The 25105-nt window shown below is 38.3% G+C and overlaps 1 protein-coding gene across 3 annotated transcripts in view; it reads right to left on the bottom strand.

Annotated features, from left to right (window-relative positions):
- Positions 1–25105, bottom strand: part of prickle2b (prickle homolog 2b) — a 99245-nt gene that overhangs the window by 15895 nt on the left and 58245 nt on the right. The window contains exon 1 of one of the 3 annotated variants that reach the window (XM_065241466.2): positions 5882–6308. The exons of the other annotated variants lie outside the window; for them this stretch is intronic. The gene's annotated coding sequence lies outside the window, so the exon portion shown is untranslated. Of the gene's footprint in view, positions 1–5881; positions 6309–25105 lie in introns of those variants that run through there. 3 annotated transcript variants of the gene reach the window in all.

Here is a 25105-nt window from a genome sequence, read left to right on the forward strand (position 1 = left end):
TTGACATCTGTGTGGCATGGAGTCAACCAACTTGTGGCACCTCTCAGCTGTTATTCCACTCCATGATTCTTTAACAACATTCCACAATTCATTCACATTTCTTGGTTTTGCTTCAGAAACAGCATTTTTGATATCACCCCACAAGTTCTCAATTGGATTAAGGTCTGGAGATTGGGCTGGCCACTCCATAACATTAATTTTGTTGGTTTGGAACCAAGACTTTGCCCGTTTACTAGTGTGTTTTGGGTCATTGTCTTGTTGAAACAACCATTTCAAGGGCATGTCCTCTTCAGCATAGGGCAACATGACCTCTTCAAGTATTTTAACATATGCAAACTGATCCATGATCCCTGGTATGCGATAAATAGGCCCAACACCATAGTAGGAGAAACATGCCCATATCATGATGCTTGCACCTCCATGCTTCACTGTCTTCACTGTGTACTGTGGCTTGAATTCAGAGTTTGGGGGTCGTCTCACAAACTGCCTGTGGCCCTTGGACCCAAAAAGAAAAATTTTACTCTCATCAGTCCACAAAATGTTCCTCCATTTCTCTTTAGGCCAGTTGATGTGTTCTTTGGCAAATTGTAACCTCTTCTGCACATGCCTTTTTTTAACAGAGGGACTTTGCGGGGGATTCTTGAAAATAGATTAGCTTCACACAGACGTCTTTTAACTGTCACAGTACTTACAGGTAACTCCAGACTGTCTTTGATCATCCTGGAGGTGATCATTGGCTGAGCCTTTGCCATTCTGGTTATTCTTCTATCCATTTTGATGGATGTCTTCCGTTTTCTTCCACGTCTCTCTGGTTTTGCTCTCCATTTTAAGGCATTGGAGATCATTTTAGCTGAACAGCCTATCATTTTTTGCACTCTTTATAGGTTTTCCCCTCTCCAATCAACTTTTTAATCAAAGTACGCTGTTCTTCTGAACAATGTCTTGAACGACCCATTTTCCTCAGCTTTCAAATGCATGTTCAACAAGTGTTGGCTTCATCCTTAAATAGGGGCCACCTGATTCACACCTGTTTCTTCACAAAATTGATGACCTCAGTGATTGAATGCCACACTGCTATTTTTTTGAACACACCCCTTTCAACTAATTCAACTAATTGCCCAATTGTACAGCCTTAAGAGCGTGCATATCATGAATGCTGGGTCTCATTTGTTTTCTGAGAATCTACTGAACCTACTGGTAACTTGTTTGCCACGTAGCAATAAAAAAATATACTAAAAACCTTGATTATTCTGGTTAGTCACATTGTACTGCTATTATTTTGAACAAGACTGTACGTCCACAAAATCATTTAATTCAGAGTACACGGAAAAAATGTAAATAAAATTGTCCCAAGTTGTCACTGGGGCAGTACACTTCGAAAAAGTACACCTTTGTACCTAAAGACTTCATAATAGCAAAAGTATTACCAAAAGTATACATATCTGTAACTAAATGGTACATATTAGGACCTTTTCAAACTGTCTCAGTCACAGCAAGGGACCATGTTTTTTTTGACAGTGTAAGAGTAACTCTATAACCCTAAATCTTTTTAACCCAGCCAGGACTTGGCAATAAAGATCTGTGAGGGCATAAAATAGATCCAGGCTTTTTCCTGTCACATAAATATTTGTTGCTAAAAAAGCAATGTATTGTACTTTATGGCAGGGCCAGCGGAAATGTTAGCAGGGCTAACCTGAATTACAACCTCTAAAAATCTGTTGAGCCCTGTAAACGTTCCCTTAAACCAGGATGAAAACTTCACCCACTAAAACTACACATTTACTAAAAAAAATATATATTGCACTTAATATTCTTTAACAACTAAATGTCACATTTTTCTGCATATTTTTCCATTATGTCAATCAACAAGGCCACATTTGGTTACAACCAGGAGGGCCCCATAGAGTCCAACAAAAACCCACAACACGTCCAATGATTCATGCCATGATGAAACACACACTCCACTGGTCAAACATGCGGCGTCTGGTTAGTGTCCAGACAAGTAGACACAGGCGTCACGCTCTGCCAAAACCACACGTACTGAGTAGGCCAGCCAGTTGGTCAGATTAACTAACCTCTTAGACCAGAGAAAGAGAAAACAAGCCGCCCACTTAAGGGCCAATCCCATTAGCTCCTCAGATGCCTGACAGGCTGTAAGGTGTCAAAGACAGAGTCTGGTCACTAACACCATGATTCACTGTTTCACATTGACCAGATGGCCAAACTGTGGGCATGTTTAATCTACAGAGTCATCTGCATAAAGAAACTTTAGATACTAAGGTAGTTTACTAAGGTAAAAAAGCAGTTTAGCATAATTCGGTTGGTTAGACTAAGCCTGGGGCTCAAGGATCTGTTTGCTACGAGTCCGGTTGGGGCAGTAGTTCAGGTTTTTACTTGCCTTGCATTTACACTGGCCTCAAAACAAATATAATAAATAACAACAGAAAAAATGCATTCATAAATTTCACTAGTAAACACATTCAAATGTTTTCTTTACCAAAAAGCTCAATGACAGATATAGCCTATATACGTTTAATGTTACAATGACAAAAATCACAATTTTACAAAACAAAAAAAGCACAAAACCCCCATAAAAAGCCAGATAATGTTACTATGGTTATATTTATACTGTGAACAATAACTGAAGCGCTCAAATAAATGCAAAACCCTGTAAGTGCATCTGACATGTTACCTTTTTTGTATCAGATTCTTAATGGATTACGCCAACAAATTGATATTTCTGAATGGCCTGAGGGTGGGATTAAGCAGATTTGAAGCAAAATTATTTGATATATTTGACGTATAAGCATTTGTTTAATATCATTATCTCATTTTTGACGGCTGTGGCATTTAGCAGCTTTTGCGTGAGCTCCTAAATTTTAAATGCATAACAAATATGCAAATGTTTAAGTTCGCAAGGCATTAAAACACACAACCAACAAAAAAATTCACTGAAATGCAAAAACATAACACTTGGCTGAGAAAGCACCTACTGACCCAAAATTCATCATTCATGAGATTCATAGTGGCTTTATATTGTTAAGCCCTGAGCCATCAGTAAACCTGCATCAGGGCTCAGCCGGCTAAAGGATGTAGGATATAAAGAGTGACTCATGATATTTCAGCTACAAGTTTGTTATTGTCCTGTAAAACAAAATGGTTTACTTATAAATATTTAAGACGTAAAAAACAAAGACAGCCTATAAAAGGATGAAGTCCTTTAAACCTGCATGAGCTGAACTCTACATGGTTTAAAAGCAGCACTTTAAATCAAAAGGAACACTCCAAATTCTGATGGGTTATTTTTAACCCAATGCTGCTAGGTAAATATTGGACAGAACAAGAGTTGGGTTATTAAATAAACCAATGCTGGGTTGTTGTTAACTCAACCATGAGTCAAAAACAACCAAGCATTGCGTTAAAACAACCCAGCATAGGTTTATTTAATAACCCAGCAGGTGTTCTGTCCAATATTTACCCAAAAACTACATTTTATATATATAGATAAAGGCCATGCAGTTCGTCTCTGCAGTTTCAACACCATTGAGCATTGACAATTCACCTGCATTACTCGAGAGGGTGGCAACTTCAAAACTTGCATTATTATAAAAACACACACAGCAACATAAAGCTCTTTAAAACCCTATTTGTGAATACAGAATGTTGTTGATCAAGTCTTTCTTGGTGTCTGTTCTTTCTGTACAGCAGATAAAGCACAAAATATAAACTGTGGAAAACAAATTGTAATTGCTACAGAGAATGGTACATTCTTGGCAGATATAAAGTGCAATTTTTTTAAATAGACTTATCGGAAGTTGTCCCTGAATGAAAAGCCAATTTACAAATCCCCTGGATACCTAGTTTGGTTCTGAGGCCACCTGACCCTTAAGGAGGCATTAACATTTAAAAACAGCCGGACTTGAGCAAAATTTTAACAGAACAGATCATGTTATTAATTTATTCAGACTCATTTACATAAGCATTCGGAAAAGGTAAACCCATTTAGCTGCATTCACGTTGTTAGAAGGTGGTCCACAGAGATGAGAGCTGGTCCAGATGAACTGGACAAAAATTAGGTCACTATGGCTGATCTACATCCCTCTCAACCACACAGGATGGCCTAAGTAAAACTCTAAGAGTTTCCATGTTTTATCGTGCTTCGCACATGACTGAAAATTCCAGGCTCAACACCCCTCCACGGTCCATTGATATTGTTCACTCACAATCATCCAAATGTGATCTGAATTAAAAAGGACGCAAGACTGCAGTTAAGCATACTGATTTCATTACAAATGCCATACTAAGACCCGGTCAATGTGAATTACAAGACTTATGCAGTGAAAGCTCTTAGAAAGAAATTATCCTACATTGCAAATATGGAAGACTGGGAATGTAATCTAGAGATGACACAAAAGGTTGTTATACCCCTAAGGCGTCCAAGCAAAACACGGTCCGTGTGATTTATGATCTGATCGGACAATTGCTCATTGTGGGTTAATCATTGCATTTTTAAATTGTTCTGACAACAACAGATGTGGACTTATTGTTAGCTGTAGGGAAACATCTCCTAAACCAGGCCTGTGCCACCACCAGACCCTCTCATCTAATTCTCTTTAACAATAACTCCTGGTTAGAGATAAAGGCATTGTTATTTTCAATACGAATGCCACATTTACCAAAAGGAATAACAGCTCCTATGTGGCTTTTAAAAAAATTAATATGAAAAATTCCTGTCTTTCCCTGATGCGGCTCCCAGGCTTTTCCATGGCATCATTCCGAATGAATTAAACCCTTTAAAGGGCAACATACAGTGGAGAAGCTGGTCACAGCTGGGTGCTAGTGAGAGCCAGTTCTTCTTCATTTACTTTTATTTATTCACTTATCTTGTGTACTTTGACTGGAATATGCTTCTCCCACGTCAAAATAATGAGAAACAATAACAGAATACAGCAAAAACAGGCGAGAGAGAGAGAGAGAGAGAGAGAGAGAGAGAGAGAGAGAGAGAGAGAGAGAGAGAGAGAGAGAGAGAGAGAGAGAGAGAATTTAAATCACCTTTCATATAGGGAAATGTTATTATAACTTTACTGTGATTATCACATTATTATTTGAGCTTTAGCTTCATGCTGACCAACTTGGAGCTTAAAAAAATACCAAATAAAACTGTGCTGTAACCATTACGTCACATTTTCAAGACATGTCTTAAAGGCTGGATTAAAAACATTATAGGCTATACATTACGTTAAACACAAACCCAGAGTCATTAAAAAAAACGCAACATTCATTCTGTACGGATGATCTGCATCTATATGAACTTTGACGGATGAATAAATCAATGGGTCCAACAGAAAGAAATCAGTTTAATGGAGATCGCTTCAAAGAGAATGGGGTGATGGAAGAAACGATATCGATTCAATCGAAATAATGCAGTAAAATAAGATTGATATGGACGCATCCTCAACGCAAAGAAACTAAACCAAGCCGCAAGCCCAAACGTGTGAACGAGAAACCTCGCAAAGGCTTTCTGTTTCTTTCCTGCGCATAATTCGTCACTTTGTTCCTTCACATGTTAATCTCAAGTCAAAACCAAACAAAGACTTAATCAGACTAACCGACAGACCAGCTAGAGTTTGGTGGTTAACATAACTATGGTGAGAAAGTTGCATACAATCCGGGGTTTCGCAGTCATCTGCGCACGACCATGTGAAAATGAGGTAAAATGTAAAACAAGCGCCACCAAAAATTGCTTTTTTTAAATAACACTGTTTTATTGCAATTAAAGTAGACGCACAAACTGTATGTAGGTTTGAATTATAGGAAACATGCAAATGCAAACGGCTGACCCATTTTAAGTATCAGAACGACGAAAGACTCGAGCACTCACCTTTCACCATGAACGACGATGAGAAAGCTTGATGTTGCCCAATGTGAAAAGATTTAAGCAGGATGTATTCATTTCCAGTTTTTCCGTTAAAAAAGACGAACAGTCCGCGATGCCTGCACTTCCACTTCTCCGCAAACAAGCTCGACTCAATGCGCGCTACCGTGAACGAATCCTCCGTCCAGCTTGAGCTCGCGCAAAGGTATCGTCCGAGAAAGACATGCCTCAATCTCTCTCTCTCTCTCTTTAATAATTCGTGTAAGTTAAACGGATCGTGCTCGTTTCTCCGAGATAGATCCACCAGCAAAATTTAGGACAACATTCACGGCGTCAAGCCATTACCAGACTGCGGATCCCGTCAATAAACACACTGTGTGAGAGCTCAGTGAACCGTGGCGTGGACTCGCACTGCCCACTCGAGCTCGTGAATGGTAATGAGCGTCCGTGATGTCAGCAAGTCAACGTAGCTACATTAGTTTAATTAAAGACATGAATAGCTGCTGCTGTTGAAATCATTTATATGCAAATCACCCACTTTCTCTCTAACTGACTCCCACTTGACAAAATACTGTAGTATACTTTAACACTTACTATAGTAAACTAAACCTTACCATGGTAAATATTCAAGTAGCTACTACAGTATTTGCTACAGTTTATCATTTTACCATAGTAAGGCTAATATTCTAAAATACTACACATACATTGTAAAACTTAGTAGGCCTAATTATTACTATAGTATACCACACTTAATTAACGTTTACTATAGTATTATAACAGGGTTCTCCAACCTTTTTGTGAGCAAGGGCTACCACAATGGATAAAACAATCTGAAGGGCTTCTTTTTGATAGTCTATTCAAAACTTTTGTGTTTTACTTGTTGATTTTATTTTATTTCAATTGTTGATATGTTTTATCATTGTTTAAAATTTTTAACACACATAAAAGAAGCCAAACTAATATAAAAAATAATAAATATATATTTATTAGTAAATAAGTCGTCAAATTAAGGCTATTAATAGAATGTGCTTTGGCGGGCAACTCACAGACTCCGTGCGGGCAACCTGGTGCCTGCGGGCACCATGTTGGAGACCACTGGTATATAATAAATTAGACTACAGTATTCAAATGGGCTTTAGGAAACATAAACGAGCAGAAGAAATAACTCTGTATGTAAATAATGTAGTACTTTGTATGAACTATGTGATGGCAGGTTATGTAACTTCAACTTTTTCCCATAAAAAAACAATACAGGCCTCCATCAGGCTGTTATAAGATTTAAATGTATAAAACTAATATTTAAAGCTATAGGTTATGTTATATAAATATTATGTTTATTTCAACATTAATCTGTAGTTTTCCAGACAGGGTTTAGATTAATTCAGGACTAGACCTTAGTTATATTAGGACATTTAAGTCGTTTTTACAAACAAACCTTACAAAAAACAATACTGGTGTGCATCCTGAGACAAAACATTGGCATTGATGTCAGTACAATGTGTTTTTAAATTAAGGCAGCTCAAACATGCATTTTAATCTGGAACTAAGGTAAACCCTGTCCAGGAAACCACCCTTAAAAGTTGATGGTAATTTGTGTTTTAGTTTTATGATTTACTACGGGGGCAAAATTAATAGGCAGCCCTTAATAACCAACTCTTCATGTAGCTTAACTGGCAGAACATTTTGTTAGCAGCACAAAGGTCATGGGTTCGAATCCCAGGGAACATGTGACTGAATCAATGCACTGGTAAGTCGCTTTGGATATAAGCGTGTACAAAATGCATAAATGTAAATGAAATGTAAAATAGACTAGACCTTTACAAATTCCTCAACGACAAAGAATCATTCACAGATGATGCAAAGTATGGTTTAAGCCCAGTTCAGTAAATCAATACTTGTGTTTACTCAAATCAAAAGCATTCGCTCAGTTGGTTCTTATAACGTCAATTCAGAACAAAAGGAAGGACGACAGAAAGAAAACAACAGTGGTTAAATTACTTAATAAAACCCCCATAAATCTATTTAAATGCAGCCAGCTCCTTCACTTCCAGGTGGCTTAGGTTAAGACATGAAGACGCTCTGTCTCTCTGAAAAGAGGGTATCTCATATTAGACTGTGCTTCCCATTTACAGGCCTGTCTGAGCCAAAGCCCTACACACAGAGTAGTATCAATTACCCCCGTCCTAGTGCTTTAGGCTCTACTGAATAACACACACTGACAGCAACTTCATTCCCCCATAGCCACAAGCTCACTGACATGCCTGGCCACAAGCCTACACTGCAAAACCTCTGCTCTTCGAATCACGTGACTGACTGCCTTCTTTATCCGATTACACTTATGGATGCATTATATCACTATACAATACAAAACAGTATTATACAAAATTGTGTTGATCCAAAAAGGGACACAGTGTAGATGTATTACTTTCAAAGCATGCTAATTTAAGGAATTTTAAACCCTCAAGCAGTCACGGAATCATGCTTGATTTTCACAAATAATGGGAAAGTAATGAAAAATGTGAATAAAAATGGATGTGAAATTAATTTCTGCATGCTTTATGAAAGTACCACCCCCTAAGAAAAATGCTGATGACTATCGTTCGAAGTCAACACCAGGGCAGCTGTATCTAAGCTCAACAGCTGATTGCTGAGGAATGCATCTCTTTTTTGGTGCGACCTCAAGATGAGATAACCAAATTCCATCAGGGGAATGGGCTCTAAGCCATCAAGGTAAAGCAAACCTTTTTCTACCCTTTCCCTCTTTATTCTATTCAAGTCCAATAATGTACAAACACCAAAACACCTTATTTCCAATTTACGTTACATATACATTAATTTGATTCTCTAAAGAGATGAAATGTACCTGGTAATAGATTTGCTTAAAATTCATTTAGCTTTGGTTAACTATTTACAGTCTGTAAAAGCAAAGAGAGAAAGAAGGCAACCTGCGTAATACATTAAGCTGTCCTGAGCCTCACTGGGCTTATATGACCTTGTAGCTGTGACCGTCCAACTTCTTTTACTTTAAAAACGCTTTCCACTGTATGGAAGTGTATGCATCAATGCATCAATTTAAACAGAGACAGCAGTTGTGGAGAAGTATTTTGAGCAGGGTACAATCCATTTTTAATCTACCTAGAAGTGGGGTACACCAGTAAGGAACTGGAGATAAAACATCTCACATGTATCGCTGTATGATAGATTTAATGTAGTGTTTGGCTCGTTCAGGAAAGAACAATAAAGTGTCTCTAAAAATACACAAAGCATTAGCTTGGACAGCTTTGATGATTCATCTATTCGAAACATTGCACTCTCTCGCGCACGCATAGCAATCATATGCACGAATATAAACCAGCACTTTCTTTCAGAACAATGTGGGGGCTGGTTCTGTGGCTCTCAAAGGGCATTACATCACATTCCAGAGCCCATTTTACTGACTGAACATCCATTCATTCACTGCTAGAAGAGATCCACTCAAAGATGGCTGTAGGTGTCAAATCCCACAGCACATCATTTCTACAAATACACAGGAGAAGGGCTCGTTGTAGGTTTTGGTGAAAAGTTGAGAACAATATTCACCCAAACTGGCATTCGTGTAACCAGAAAGCTATTGCAATCTTTAAAGGAAAACACCACACTTTTTCAATATTTTACTATGTTCTTAGCTCAACTTAGACTAATTAATACATACCTATCTTTTTTCAATGCGTGCACTTAATCTTTGTACAGTGTGTCGTAAATGTGTTAGCATTTAGCCTAGCCCCATTCATTCCTTAGGTTCCAAACAGGGATGAATTTAGAAGCCACCAAACACTTCCAGGTTTTCTCTATTTAAAGAAAGTAAGTTTGGTGGAGAACTATATTGTATGGCGGAAGAGCACTTAGTTTGCAGCACTTTGACCTCGGGCGCAGTAATATTGATGGAAGTTTGAGCGATAGAGGGAGTAGTCAGGAGTGATGATGTTACTGCGCCAAGGTCGACGTGCTGCAAACTAAGTGCTCTTCCGCCATACAATATAGTTCTCATTTTTATCTGCTTAAAAAAATCCCCACGTTTTATTTTGTGCCACCATACTTACTTGTGTAACTACTCATGTAACAGTCTTTAAATAGGGAAATCATGGAAGTGTTTGTTGGCTTCTAAATTCATCACTGTTTGGATCCTAAGGAATGAATGGGGCTAGACTAAATGCTAACAGATTCAAAACAGGCTGTACAAAGGTTAAGCGCACACATTGAAAAAAGATAGGTATGTATTAATTTATCTAAGTTGACGTAAGAACATAGTAAAATATTGAAAAACTGTGGTGTTTTCCTTTAAGGTTTTGAGTACATTTATGATTTTATATTGTTTAGATAAACCATTGAAACTGAATGGCAATGTGTTTTGTACCTATTGGGCTCATTTCTATTCACAAAGAACTAACATAAAACATATTATTAATAAAATGACTTTTTCTTACAATAACATGCTCTAAAGCTAGAAAACTGTCTAGTGCTATAGCTACACCTTAGCGATTTGCAATGGTTTTAAAGCAGCAAGTTAAACTTTAAGTTAAATAAATGGGTGCACAAGTATGCCCTGTTTAAATATTTAGTTTGGGGAGACTTCAGCAGTAAGTGAACAGCCACTCACACAGAGCAGAGATTGTGATATATCGGACTTGTCAGAGACGGAGAAACAGAAATATAAAAGTACGTGATTTTTAAGTTGCATCTCTTCTGACCTAAAAAGTGAAACTACAGCTTCCATTCATGTCCCACTAATGATTCATAACTATATCACAACTTCAATGTAAATGTAGCACTTTACCCATGCATCTTAAGAAATAGTTCACCAGAAGATTCTGTCATCATTTACTCTAATGTTGTTTCAAACCTGTATAAATTGATTTGGTCTGATGAACACAAAGAAATATTTTTTTAGGGATTTTTGTTACCAAACCGATCAGAAGCCCCATTGACTTCCACAGTATTCTTTAATCCTACTATCAATAAGATATGTCAATGGGGCTTCTGATTGGTTTGGTATACCTTTAATGTGTTTAAACTATGTTTAGTCTTTAGTTTGAGTCTTTATCAATCCTTTATCCTTATTGCTAGCAAATTCCACTATATTTGTTGGTTTATTTGTTACATAATGCAATGTAATTCATAATTTTATGCGTGTCCAAATACTTTTGCAGCCATAGTGCATTGCATGTATAACAGACAAGACTGCAGTAAATGCACTCAGAATATACTCAAACCTCTCTTCCATACCTAAATAAGCAACTTTGTGCTTATCACCCATCTGGTAAATGTATTACCTGAGAGATGTGACCTGCCAAACAAAAATGCTCTACATACACTTATAAGGACAAACCCTGCCATAAAACACTTTTGATTTTTCATCTTTGAGACCATATATTCCCTCTTGACTAGACGGTTAGAAAATAGGGTCAAAAAATTTTTCTAGCTGTCACTGGGGCACCTAAAGAGTTTATATTAGTCCCACAAAAGTGCATATTTGTACCTCATATTGGTACCAAATGTATACATATTTGTACCTACTGGTACATATTAGGACCTTTTTAAAGGGTTCTGCCCCAGTGACAGCTTGGGTCCATTTCTGACCTTTTTTTGCTGCTCATGATACCTTATGGCGCTTTTCCATTGCATAGTACCCCACGGTTTGGTTTGGTTCAGGTTGGGTCAGCTTACCTCACTTTGGCGTGGTTAGCTTTTCCATCGAGTTTAGTAAGACTTCGGAGTGGGAGGGATTATAGGCGAGTCGTTATATTTGCGCTGCCTACTGCTGTTACATCATACGTTGTGAATTCCCATGCATTCAGTTATTTCTCAGTCTGCCACAAATTAAAATTGACCACCACAAATAGATGTTTGCATGACAGTTTCTGTACAATCACCCGTGGCATCAGTCGACGAGCGCTGCTGAGCCTCATTTAAGCATATATGCGGACATGCGCATCGCGAATGTGCCACCACAAACTGCAAGTCTGAAAAAACTGTTATGGTGTTCCTGATCATCAACCTATGGATATTTGTCATCGCTCAAAAGCGAGTTTGGTGAACTTACAGTAAAGCACAGATGACAACAGGTTTACTCAAGACAGCGCAAGCTAGCATGAAGGTAAAACTAATCTTTACATTATAGCGATGACGCTGATAGTGACGATTCTCTCAGACCAATCAGTGATCTACAGTATTTTTGCAGCACGTTTTGGTATCAGCTCGGTTGCTTGGAACCCCAACCGAGGTGGTACTAAAAAAAAGTATTGGGTACTAAGTACTGCACCCAGTGGAAAAGCCCCCAAAAGTTAGCTGACCCATCCCGACCCAAACCAAACCATGGGGTACTTTGCAATGGAAAAGCGCCATTACATGATACCTCTACATCACGAGCAGTGTAAAATGAAATAAGAATACTAGTATCTGTAATAGTTTGAATTTACTCAGAAAAGGAGACATTGTACTGGACAAAAGGGCTGCTATGGAAACAAAAGAGATAAAATGAAAATCCAAAAGGACATTCCATGAATAACTCCAACAATAAGGAGGGATGTTTTATCTAAACTATTCATTATGGCTATTAAGAGCTTACCAATGGCAGATGGTTAAAGATGGAACGGAATTCATTTGTGTTATTGCTACAAGGCAGAAATTAGTCATTTTTTTCCTAAACCACAAGACAGAAGAACATGCTTTCAACCACGTAAGACATGGCGGAAAATGAACTAATTAAATTATAGATGCTGAAAGATTAGAGAACGAAGAAAATAGGATATCGAACAGGCGCTCAGTCCCGGATCTTAACTTTCTCTACACAAGACTGAAAGCGGGAGGCTATAAAGATACAAATTTAAACAACAGCATTTTAGTTCAATCTGATATTAACCTATGCCAAACATAAGCCAGAGGCTCAGAGATAAATGAGCGAGAACGGAAGATGGCCTTTTAAGGGCTGCCTTGTCTGGTTTCTGTTGTTTATGCATCATATTCAGTCTTGGGACTCGCATTCTTTCAAGGTAGAAGTTAAATTACCGAAACACAAGAGATAAAGGAGAATATGTGTGATAAATCTAGAAAAAAGAGACTTCATTTACTGCAGTTTCATAAATTCCCTTTGCACAACAGTCCTCGTCTCTTTAAATCTCACCCTGTGGTCTCTGCTTATTTACATTTCCCTCTTATGAATTCAAGAGGGACGTTACACCCTACAAGGCATTAATAGCCCAGGCAGGCATCGAGCAAAAAGGAGGGCACACACACACACACACACACACGCAACTAACATTCTGGTGTGTTTATTTAAACTGCAAATGATGGGGGGTGGAGTGTTTGTGTGGGACACTGGATATGGTCAAGGTTTGGTGTTAAACTGTAGGTCTTGGTCCATTTCACACATATCCACACTCTTAGTAGGCTTTTCACAGTATGCTTGTCTCTCACAGACTCTTTTGGCTTCATACACAGATGCTTCTCTGTACGGGACGTCCCGGAGACGGATCAGAGCGCAGGGCTACAGAGAACCACACACATGAACGCACCAAGCGTAAGATGCATTCCTAAATCTAAACGCTTCTTTGTCTTCACTAATTTTCCGTACTCGCTAGGTAGGGAAAAAGACACAATGCCAAACACTGTGGGAATTGTCAGCCCAAATCTGATCCACATATGGAAAACAGCCCTTATGCCACCCAATGGCACCGTCTGGAGCTGCTCCAAATCTCCACAGTCTCTTGAAGCAAGCTGCCAGTGATTAAATATGGAGATTATTCGGGATGTCTGTTAGATCCAGGACAACTATGCTCAGACTTTAGATACTAACTCATTGGCAATTGTAGAGAGCACAGACCTACTAAACCCCCAAACACACACACAAACACACACAAACACGCACACACACACCGACGTGGCACACCTGGCGTTCTAAGCTATTTTCTATCTGTTAATTGCTGGGTGAAACTTGTTGAAATCCTAAATAACACATTTTCCTTCAAGGATGCCTGATAGAGAAGGTAGGCTGTAATTCAACATTGCCAAATCAGAGCTGTTTCTTAAACCCCTCAGCATGTGGGTGTAGAGTGGCCATAAATAGCACTAGAAATGCTTTAACTTGGAAAAAAGAGCTGTTTATGACACTGAAATCTAATAGGCAAATTTAAAGGAACATTGTAAGAAACATTTAGATGATCTTAAGTGTGATGAAGCGTTTATGTGACTGAGCTTTATTGGTAGTGGTGGTGGAGGGGTTCATCTGAAAAACCTAGCAATGTGATATTATATCAGTATTAAAGGATTAGTCAATTTTCTTAAAAAATCCAGATAATTTACTCACCACCAGGTCATCCAAAATGTTGATGTCTTTCTTTGTTCAGTCGAGAAGAAATTATGTTTTTTGAGGAAAACATTCCATTTTAATGGACTTTAATGGACCCAAACACTTAACAGTTTTAATGCAGTTTAAAATTGCAGTTTCAACAAGGCATAAGGGTCTTATCTAGTGAAACGATTGTCATTTTTGGCAAGAAAAATAAAAAATATGCACTTTTAAACCACAACTTCTCGTCTTTCTCCGGTCCTGTGACGCGCCAGCGCGACCTCACGCAATACGTCATCACATCAAGAGGTCACAGATGATGTATGCGAAACTACGCCCCAGTGTTTTTCAAGTGTGGAGAAAGAGGACCGTTGCGACGTTGTTGTATGTCGAATTATACTAATTAATGTCTTTGTGTCAGTTTATTGTTTAAAATGGTCTGCAAATGTGCGTTTCATATATGTAACACATGACCTTTCTACGTCATTACGCAATTTCGTGAGGTCGTGCTGGCGCGTCACAGGACTGGAGAGATAGATGAGAATTTGTGATGTAAAAGTGCATATTTTTTATTTTTTTTGTCAAAAATTACAATTGTTTCGCTTGAAAGACCCTTATGCCTCGTTTGGGATCATTTAGAGTCCTTTGTTGAAACTGCAATTTTAAAGTGCATTAAAACTGTTATGTGTTGGGGTCCATTAAAGTCTATTAAAATGAGAAAAATCCTGGAATGTTTTCCTCAAAAACATAATTTCTTCTCCACTAAACAAAGAAAGACATCAACATTTTGGATGACATCGTGGTGTGTAAATAATCTGGATTTTTTTTTATTAAGAAAATGGACTAATCCTTTAAGGTCATGATATGATGTTATGATTCTCTATTTCATATTAGGAGCTCCGATGCTAAAGCCGCTAAATGCCACCTCTGTCAAAAATGAAATAACAATTTTAACCGAATGCTCTTGGCACGTATTATATGTTAAAAAAATGATAATATATCAAGCAACTGAGCAGCAATATCATTTACCATAATAAAATATTCAATCTCATTTGTCTGCCTCCCAACGGCCCTTGACTTGATGTTAATTACAGATTAAAATGTTAAAACCATTTTGCTTGTGGCTGAAATATGAGATCTACATTATCATTCACATTCACGCCTGGTGCAATGAGACCGATGCACTGCATCTGTCATCCATTGTGGTATTTCATCTTCAAAAGCGACTGAACCACTTTGCTTCTGGGCATAACAAATCAGAGGACATGACATCATTATCTTATTTAAATATTTTAAAGTGTCTGTTTGATGCACTAGCTACTGTATCATGCCCCGAATGTGAACCTATAAAAACAATGAAAAGACACTAAAAGTGTATAAACAAGGCAAGAGTGCCAGTTTACTGTCAGAAATAAAGGTACAAAAGATGTCACCGAGATGGTACCCTTTTAAAAATATCCTAATATGGATGGACGTATACTTTTTGAAAGGGTTTTGTACCTTTATTTTTTAGAGTGTTGGAGCCAATGGTGTAGTGGGCATGTTGCGCAGACACGCTTACGGCCACCAAAGTTTGATTCCCGGCTTGAGGTCCTTTGCTAGTCTCGTACCCCTCTTGCTATCCTGTGCTTTCCTATCCTCTTCTTAACTAATAAAAATAACTTTAAAAAGAGTGCCGGGCAGTCAGGGCTTTAAAGTGATGTGTTAAGTGCTTGAGAAAAGGGCGCTGTGTCTGGTTGTATCATGCATGAAACCAGCCCAAGGACAGACACAGAGGTCACTAATTCGGCAACTAGCACTTGCGTGACTCTGTGTGTGTTTGTAAGCTGTGACCCATTTAGCTCGATTTGCATTACAGGCCATTTTATTTAGATGTGACTCGCTTATACAGTATAACACATTAGTCTAAACATGCTATAGTCATTGCTGTGGAGACATCAACAGACCCACAGCTGTTCTTGATCATATTATTGATCTGTTTATACTATTATTTAGCCGAGTCACTGCTTTTCTAGTGAGTCCCCTGGGACAGTAACCTGACAAATATGTAGTGCTTAATCTAACCACAGATGAAACACACTGACAGACACTAGTATAACAAAGCACATTGTTGTGGAATTAGATATATCTGCATATGAGATGTGTTACAAGTTCTGGTTTTGAAACGTAACCAAATTAATTTTGAGCTTGTCAAACAAACCAACCAATCACAAAATCGCCTAATGTGAACCAAATGTATGGTCATACGTGCATCTTACACAGGCCTCTTAAGTATGCATATGATGTGCGGCACAGAGGCACGGAAAAGAAATAAATATGTAACTCTCACAGATTTCAAATGACGCTAGTAAGCAGTTTCTCTTCCTCACAAGATTATGTGTGTGGGAGTGCGAACAATGTATGAACTCCACCATCTGGTCCATTTTACAGCCTCTGTGTGCAAATCCTCGCTAGCATCAAGTTTTTATTTATCCACCTTTATTTCCCCCCAAGATTCATCTTTTTATCTCTAAGTAGACAAACACGCTGTCTAGAGATAGACTGAGATAAGTACAGAGGGAGTTCATGGGAAGACCAGTCGCATGGGAGTCTCCGACCCAGAGATGTCTTTTAGAGGCCACTTGAGGAATTCGACACACCGAAGCTGGTGACCTTGGTAAACTTTGGAGATCCTGTGTCGGCCACAAAAACACACAAACTTGCACAAATAAAAACAGCTCTTCAACTTGAAAACCCATTAAATGGTCCACACAAATAAGCAAAGTAGAAGTTGCTTCTCAAGAGAGAAATAGCTAAGATGCCTCTCTATGCCGTTCCCTCATAACAAATATGGAAATTATTTAAACATATGTCTCCAAAAGGAAACTATACAATTTTCTGTCAAATCTTTTTTTTTGTAGGCTTTGGCCCCCAATGACCATGCTGAGGACAAACTGGTTTGGAGGACTGATAGATGGAGAGATGGCACTTAAAAAAGCAACTGCATAAATCAATATTTAAATATGAAGGTAATTATAAAGTTGTTTGAGATCATTCAACTTAAATTGTGGCTTCAGAAGTCCAAAATGTTAGGTTTTATACAGCAGGTTTATAACTTAAGAACACTTCCTGTGTGAATGATTGCTTATTTCTGTCTTATTCAGGGTTCCCACACCTTAGTTAACTTCAAATCCAAGGACCTTTCAAGGTATTTCCAGGTCCAATACCCTCAAATTCAAGGACTAAATGTGGGGACACATTTCAAGTAAGAGCAAGGTTACATCATGTTTCCTTTTAAGATACATTGTAACAGTTCCCTTTTGAGGGAACTCACGCTGGGTCACTGCGGTTACACTTTGGGGACGCCCCCAGGGGCAAGTGCGTCTGAATGTGTATATCAAATTTAACCAATGGTGACCCTTAATGACAAAGACAGGGTGATGCGGGAGCCAGGAAGTATATTGCTATCTGAAATATTGCCAAAGATGGCGTTACAAGGACGCAGGAAGTATGGCAAGGGAGATGCAGCATCTCATTCCCTTCTCAGGGAACAACAGTTACATACGAGACGTTTTCATGTGTCAAACACAACTATGCAAAAAAGTATGCAACTATGCATTTTGGTATGAATCAACATTCGCATACAGAAGATATAAGCATTTAAAGCGAACAGATTAGCACGTGTGCTTAAAAAGTCTTAAAAAGGATTTTTTTTTAGAAACTTCTTGCAAAAACTAGATTCAAGCACTTTCAATGACCTGTATCTATTTATGTATATTTTCAAAAACTTCCCAGAGCCTTGAATTTTCCCCAAGATTCACAAACTTTCAAGGATTTTTAAGGACCCGTGGGAACATTGATGCCAATGTTGACATTTGAAATCACCTAATCAAACACGCCCCTACCCCAATACAATCTGGACCGTCTGTTGATAGACCCGCCCCACACATACGCGATCCAGGCAACGATGTCGGTTAGTAGACACGCCCCTTACTGCTGATTGGCTACAAGTGTTATTTGGTACTCGGCCCGACTCCCTTTCCAAAGTGTTTTTCAGAGATCATGAACCCCGCCTTTAATTAATTATAATAAATGAACTCTCTATGGTTAATTGAGAGCCGTAATAAAATTTACAAAAATTGAAACTGAATTCAGCGTACGAGTCAGATACACAAAAAAGACAAAATGGAAATAATTTGCATCAGCTTGACACCTGCTTAATGGAGGAAACAATCAAACCATGATTCATTTGATGTCCTTTACATTTTGTCTGCGAATTTTGTAAATCTGCCTCTAATTGCCTAGAGATGACATTAATACTGACAAAATGACTCACTGTGGGTCTCTCAACCCTCCCTCCTGCTGATCTGATACCAGCTTTCCGAAACAGTCTTTGTGGCCATCTACAATGTACGATCTTGAAATTGTTTTAAACGGGAAATTGTACCAAAATCCAATGAATAAGACTGTTGCCTCTTTGTCAAACGTTCAATTGCAGAGATGAAAAATGAGAGGAGCCCACTTGATGACAAACATCACTATGATGAGCAAAGCTTTCAGGCTTACTTTCTATGAACATAGACACTTGAATAAATGATAATAAATAAAGAAACAGTTGTATACAAAAATGGCATTGTATTATCTTCACGTTGTTTCAAATCTGTTTGATCTTCTTTTATGTTTTAAAGAAATATAGTTGTTACAATAGTTGTTGCAGATTAAAGCGAGAGATAGCTTTGGTCATCATTTACTTTTATTATACAATAAAAACCAGTCTTCCAAGTTTCTCCTTATTACCATTTTAGAAAAAAAATCTAATAGGTTTGGGATGACACAACAAGGGAATTAAAAGATGACCAATTTTTTGGATGAACTAACCCTGTAACACTGTGTGTATCTGTAATGCAGCCAGTTCAAATTATGTGCCTCTGAGAGGAAAAGATGTATCAGAGTTTAATGAGAATATGTGACAGAATCAGGTTAGGTGTTACAGAAAAGTGTTCATGTGTGTACGTGTCTAAATAAAATGTGTGTATAAAGAAGAAACGATTACTCAAAATGACGAAAGCAGGGACATCAATTCCAGAAAACTGTCAACGTGGCCTTCGCACGTTCTCTTTCATTACCAAAAAACAACCCCTCATCAAGCCCCAGGGTGTGTGTATGTGTGTATGTGTGTGTGTTGCTTGCAATGAGCCCAATAAAAGAACATAACTATTTTCAAATGCTTTAGTCAAGCTTAGAAAAAACTAAATGCAATCATGGCTGTAAATGTTCAACATACATCATGCTAAGTACAAACCAAACACAGACACACATGGAGAAAATCTGACACATCAGCTGTCTAGTTTATTTACCGAAGCATGACTACTCAATGGATGAAGTTATTACAATTCTTCTCTTTGTAGGGTTTAGGTGGATCATGTTGTGCCAATCATTTATTTAGTTTTGGATTTAAGGCTTGTAGAAATCTGAGTGGGGTAAATGGTTTCATATCTTGCTTGTCTCTGTGCTGAGGAGATCTTCCATAAAATTCTGCATGTGGTTGAAACTAGATTCCAAACACATAGGGTAACTGCTATGGGTCCACAAAGCCCCGAAATTCTGATCTACGATCAGTTTATGTTGACGAAACTGCTAAAACAATATGATATTTTAAATATTTCTACTCTGTGTCAATTGTTTTCACACACATTGGGGTGTCATAAGGGGTCATTGTCCCTCTTTAAAGAGAAGTCGGTTATATTTGCCAGCATTTCTTTGGCCCAAACATCAGACAACACGGTTGATAGGTTTCTAGCAGTGCAAGTCACTTTTCAAAAACAGATGAATAGAGAATGAAAAAGAAAGGAAAAAGCAAAAAAAGCGTTTGCCCTCTCACGGCTGCATTGACATTGCAAACAAGAGTCTTTCTTTTGCCATCCTCAAGAAAGTAAAACCCTTTTCACAAATGCTCGGCGTCAAAACAAACACTATTGAATGACTCTAGAACAGCTTGCAGTGAAATTGTAGTTTTCATGTAAAATACATCTTAATACTTTTGCTACTCATTATCTCATACATTTTTATTTACTTTTGTCCGTGGATTCTGCAAAAACCTTGTAACTCCAATGGATCCTAAAATTTTCTGTAAAACTTCATGACTCCACCACACCTCTTTTGTGAATAAAGTGCTGCACACATTTTCGACTATTTATGCTTGGTTGCAAAGGATAAATAAAGAATTGTTTGAATATGCAAAGTGCTTTCTTTACAAACGCGGCTGTTGTAATAATGGCAAAACACGTATGTCGACATTCATGCTTCATTTGAGCATGATTTTGGTAAAAAGCAAATTATATAACGATATATGCAAGTGTCTGACCATTTGTAAAGTCACGACACTGTGTTTAATTACTTAAAAAGTAAAAAATTCAAGTGATAATAGTGTTTATTTATAGGACAGTGCAAAAAGGTATCAACGATTAATTTTTAAATCACTTGATAGGCTACTAACTCTTAAGATCACCTCGATTAGGGTGTTCCTTATTTTTCAACTTTTAAAAGTTCATGCTCTCACCCCACCAATATGTTAGAACAAATATATATTTTTTTCAATATTAATTAATATTTAGAGGTTGCTCAAGAAGTTTAACACATTCGCGTTTTATGTGATACTTTGTGCTAGCATGTTTAATTGTTTAATAATATATACTTATGGACTTATTTGGACATGCTTCATGCAATTAAAACTCTTGTTCTTGATATGTCTTTTAAAGCAATAAAGCATCAATGTCAATGAAGCACAATAGACAATATACACTGAGACAATGGCTGAAGCAACACGAAGAAAGTCCGCTATATGGTTACTCGGATCAGAAGACACTGAAATAACTTGAAGTTACCCTCCAAGAAGCAAGTTTTATGTGTGTTGTGCATTTGGTACAGTTTTTGCAAAAATATGTGATTTCGGAAATATTCAAAGGTTTTATTGTGTGTTTTTATTGATACACATTAAGGGTGTGAGAGTTCAACATAAAAAAATGACCCATTATAAGGACCACCCTAACCTCTATACAATATGCAGTCTTTTGGTGGATAGTGATAAAGTGATAAAGACTGTGGAGCAGCCCCTTGTGTTTGTAAGGGAGGTATAAAGCCTGAGGGAGGCTTAATAGGTGGTCTGTGTAATTTTAAAACATAGAGGTTGAAAACCAGAACCTGTGCCAGCAATATACTGAGGGAGGTTTGCCTTCTGGAGTTACACACAAAAAACTATGGCACAAACTATACAGTCCACACCTCAAGCATGAAATCTTATTGCCAGTAATGATATAAGACCTACCTTATTACATCCATAGAGGTCCTTAGTCCTGAAAGGCTAAAGTTTGTTACATTGTTGACATCAGTACAAGCCTTTTCACACTTAGCACAGCTTTCACCGACTTAATGAGAAAAGCAAGACCCGAAAATATAATACTTCTGGACCAGATGAGGCCATGAAAAAACGCACACACATAGACTTCCTTATACACTGCAACCTCAACGATATTTAACAACTCACTTAAATTTCTGCTGCGTCTGTACGATACAGGCGATACTACATGGGAAAACTGCTATAGGGCTGGGACTTTTGGCAGTTCTGCCATTGTTTCATTTATGCACATTTGTTTGTGTGTGTGGTGCGTGTTTAGCATCTCTGGTTGCAATTACAGCAAAGACCTTTTTGATTTACTGAATACATAAAATTTGCCATGCCTTCTTTTAAGAGGAAAGTTAAACTCAACTTATCATTAGCAGTGTTGTCGCATGAGTTCACATTTTTTAAACTTTCCCCTATGCCCAACTTATACGCAATTCTCTTTGCGCCCCCCTTTCCTATCCACCGCTGCACTATTCTCGTCTCGTCTCGTCTCTACTCCCTGCTGGATTTGGAAAATCAATTTCGAGCAATTGTGCATTTTTACTTATTTTGAAAAGGCTTAAATGATCTTGTGTCCCTGTGGTAAACGAAAGAGGAAATGGAGAAATGGATTTAAAGCAAGATGGAAAAAAGGAGGGGCAAACACACAAAGTGTGATTTTTTTGTCAAGACCGCCAGGTTGGGGGAGTGAATGAGAGTGTGCCAGGCCTGGACAGATCTGGTATTTGCATATTGCTGTGGATAAGGATGCCAACAATAGCTTGATGGGTGATCAGATGAAATTGCCCAGTGATGTCTTTGCTGGCAAAGCTGTGAATTTAATTTTTAGTGTATACTGCACAACTACAGCTATAAAGACACACGTGATCAAGACTTGAGCTGGCTGGATCAGTGTTGAAATTGGTTACAAATGAGCTAAAAGAGATATTATGATTGAATATGTTTGGGATTTGTGTAATATAGTGCTCTATAATTTAGGCTATTAATACTTTTACTAAGTGGATTGAGTTTGATTTGTGTTTACACTACAGATGCAATGCGGTCACATGCATGCATCTCCGAATGTGGTTTGTGTGATCAGATCACGACATGTTTTGGACTGTTCACTTTGAATCAAATCACCCATGATGGATCCTAAAACCAGATGTAAACAGGGTCATAAATCAGCAAAAATTTGAAGTCTGTTTGGAACAGCTCTCGTTTTTGGAGCACGCATATAATTTCTAAACATGTTGCGTGGGTTGGCAGGTCTCATCGTGATAGAACAGAACTTAAGAGCTTAAGTATAATCAAACGATTTCCTTGCTTAACAAGCCTAAGGTTGTTAACTTAATCGTCCAGACTAGCAAAGCTGGTTAATCTGGTATTTTTTGCAGTTTTTTGGGCACATTTACAGGTAAACAATCTGGACGACTAAAATCTGGATGACCAGATTAAAAAACTATACCAGATTGGTCAAGCATCCTAAACCAGCTAAGACCAGCAAATCACATCATGCTGGTTTCAGCTGTTAATTTTCTTAGTTGTCTCTGCATCTCTCTCTCTCTCTCCGTTTCTTGTTTTCCTCTTCATATGTGTTTTTCATTTTCCTCTCAAGGACTCTCAGAGGGCGTTAGCAGTACTTAGAAGCATGTTGCTCTCTGCAAGCACACACACACACACACACACACAAACACACATAATTTCTCTCATTCACTTGGACAACAGCCTCCAGTTGTGACAGCAATATGAAGACATCATGCGCAGCAAATTGGTGGAAAAGTCCCCATTTGTCACTCAGCAGACACAGGGAACGCTGTTGTGGAGATTTCTCCTGTTGTCTGGCAAAAAACGCAGTTATCTCAAGCATGTTCAGTATCCTCTTTCACACACATACACACTGTAGGGAATACGAAAAAGCTTTAGAGGTAAGTACACAAAGATCAATGCCATCCCCATTACAAAGCCAGAACACACTTCAATATGATTTTCGTTTGGTCTCCTCAAGTTTTTCTTAGCAGTGCTCGTGACCCGCAATCCTGTCACAGTCTGACAAACACGTACGCACCCTTTCAGACAAATCATTTGTCCTTTTCATCGAACACTATTTCAAGTTATCGTATCAAGAGCACACTGTAAAGTTCACACCTGTCATAAGCAAGACTTGTTGGAAAAACAACCTCAGGGGCCATTTTGTGCTGCATGTGTGTATAGATGAGGTCCGTTGATCGTGTGTGGCGTGACGTGATGGAGGAGCATGTTAGCTGCCAAAGCTGTGGTTTTGAACAGCTAGCAAGAGAGAAATGGCCAAAGATAGGGTGGGAGAGAAAGAGAGAGAAAGGGAAGAAGGGGGGGGATACTTCATTATAGACTCATTTATCATCTCAGGAACCTTCTTTATTCCCTTGAACTGTTTAGACATTCCCCCTTTTCTTCCTCAGACCTTCTGACTCAAACGCTCCATCTTAATCTTTTTTAACTCCATCCATGTGTCATCTTTACTTTTCCTGTCTCTTGTTTCTTGCGTTTGCTTCACAAACTGAATCACCAGACCTATACCCCCGGCCTGTTTTCTAAGCATAAAAATGGTCCCTAGCTATCTGTACCTTTTTAAAGGTCATAATATGTAATATTTATGTACAGATATGTAAACATATGCACTCTTTGGAACCAATATGAACCTCTGAGGTAATATTTTTTCGACCTTTCTTCCTGATATGCATGGATGTATATCTTTTCTCCATTATTCGATCAATCAATGCTTTAAAGTTTCACATACCTCCTGTATACACTCACCTAAAGGATTATTAGGAACACCATACTAATACTCTGTTTGACCCCCTTTCGCCTTCAGAACTGCCTTAATCCCACGTTGCATTGATTAAACAAGGCGCTGAAAGCATTCTTTAGAAATGTTGGCCTATATTGATAGGATAGCATCTTGCAGTTTATGGAGATTTGTGGGATGCACATCCAGGGCACGAAGCTCCCGTTACACCACATCCCAAAGATGCTTTATTGGGTTAAGATCTGGTGACTGTAGGGGCCATTTTAGTACAATGAACTCATTGTCATATTCAAGAATCAATTTGAAATCATTTGAGCTTTGTGACATGATGCATTATCCTGCTGGAAGTAGCCATCAGAGGATGAGTACATGGTGGTCATAAAGGGATGGACATGGCCAGAAACAATGTTCAGGTAGGCAGTGGCATTTAAATGATGCCCAACTGGCACTAAGGGGCCTAAAGTGTTCTAAGAAAACATCCCCCACACCATTACACCACCAGCAGCAGCCTGCCCAGTGATACCAAGGCATGATGGATCCATGTTCTCATCCTGTTTACGCCAAATTCGGACTCTACCATCTGAATGTCTCATCAGAAATCGAGACTCATCAGACCAGGCAACATTTTTACAGTCTTCAACTGTCCAATTTTGGTGAGCTCGTGCAAATTGTAGCCTCTTTTTCCTATTTGTAGTGGAGATGAGTGGTACTGTTGTATCCCATCCGCCTCAAGGTTGTGCGTGTTGTGGCTTCACAAAT

This window comes from Paramisgurnus dabryanus, chromosome 14 (assembly GCF_030506205.2).
Source record: "Paramisgurnus dabryanus chromosome 14, PD_genome_1.1, whole genome shotgun sequence".
In the NCBI taxonomy this organism is placed as follows: domain Eukaryota; kingdom Metazoa; phylum Chordata; class Actinopteri; order Cypriniformes; family Cobitidae; genus Paramisgurnus; species Paramisgurnus dabryanus.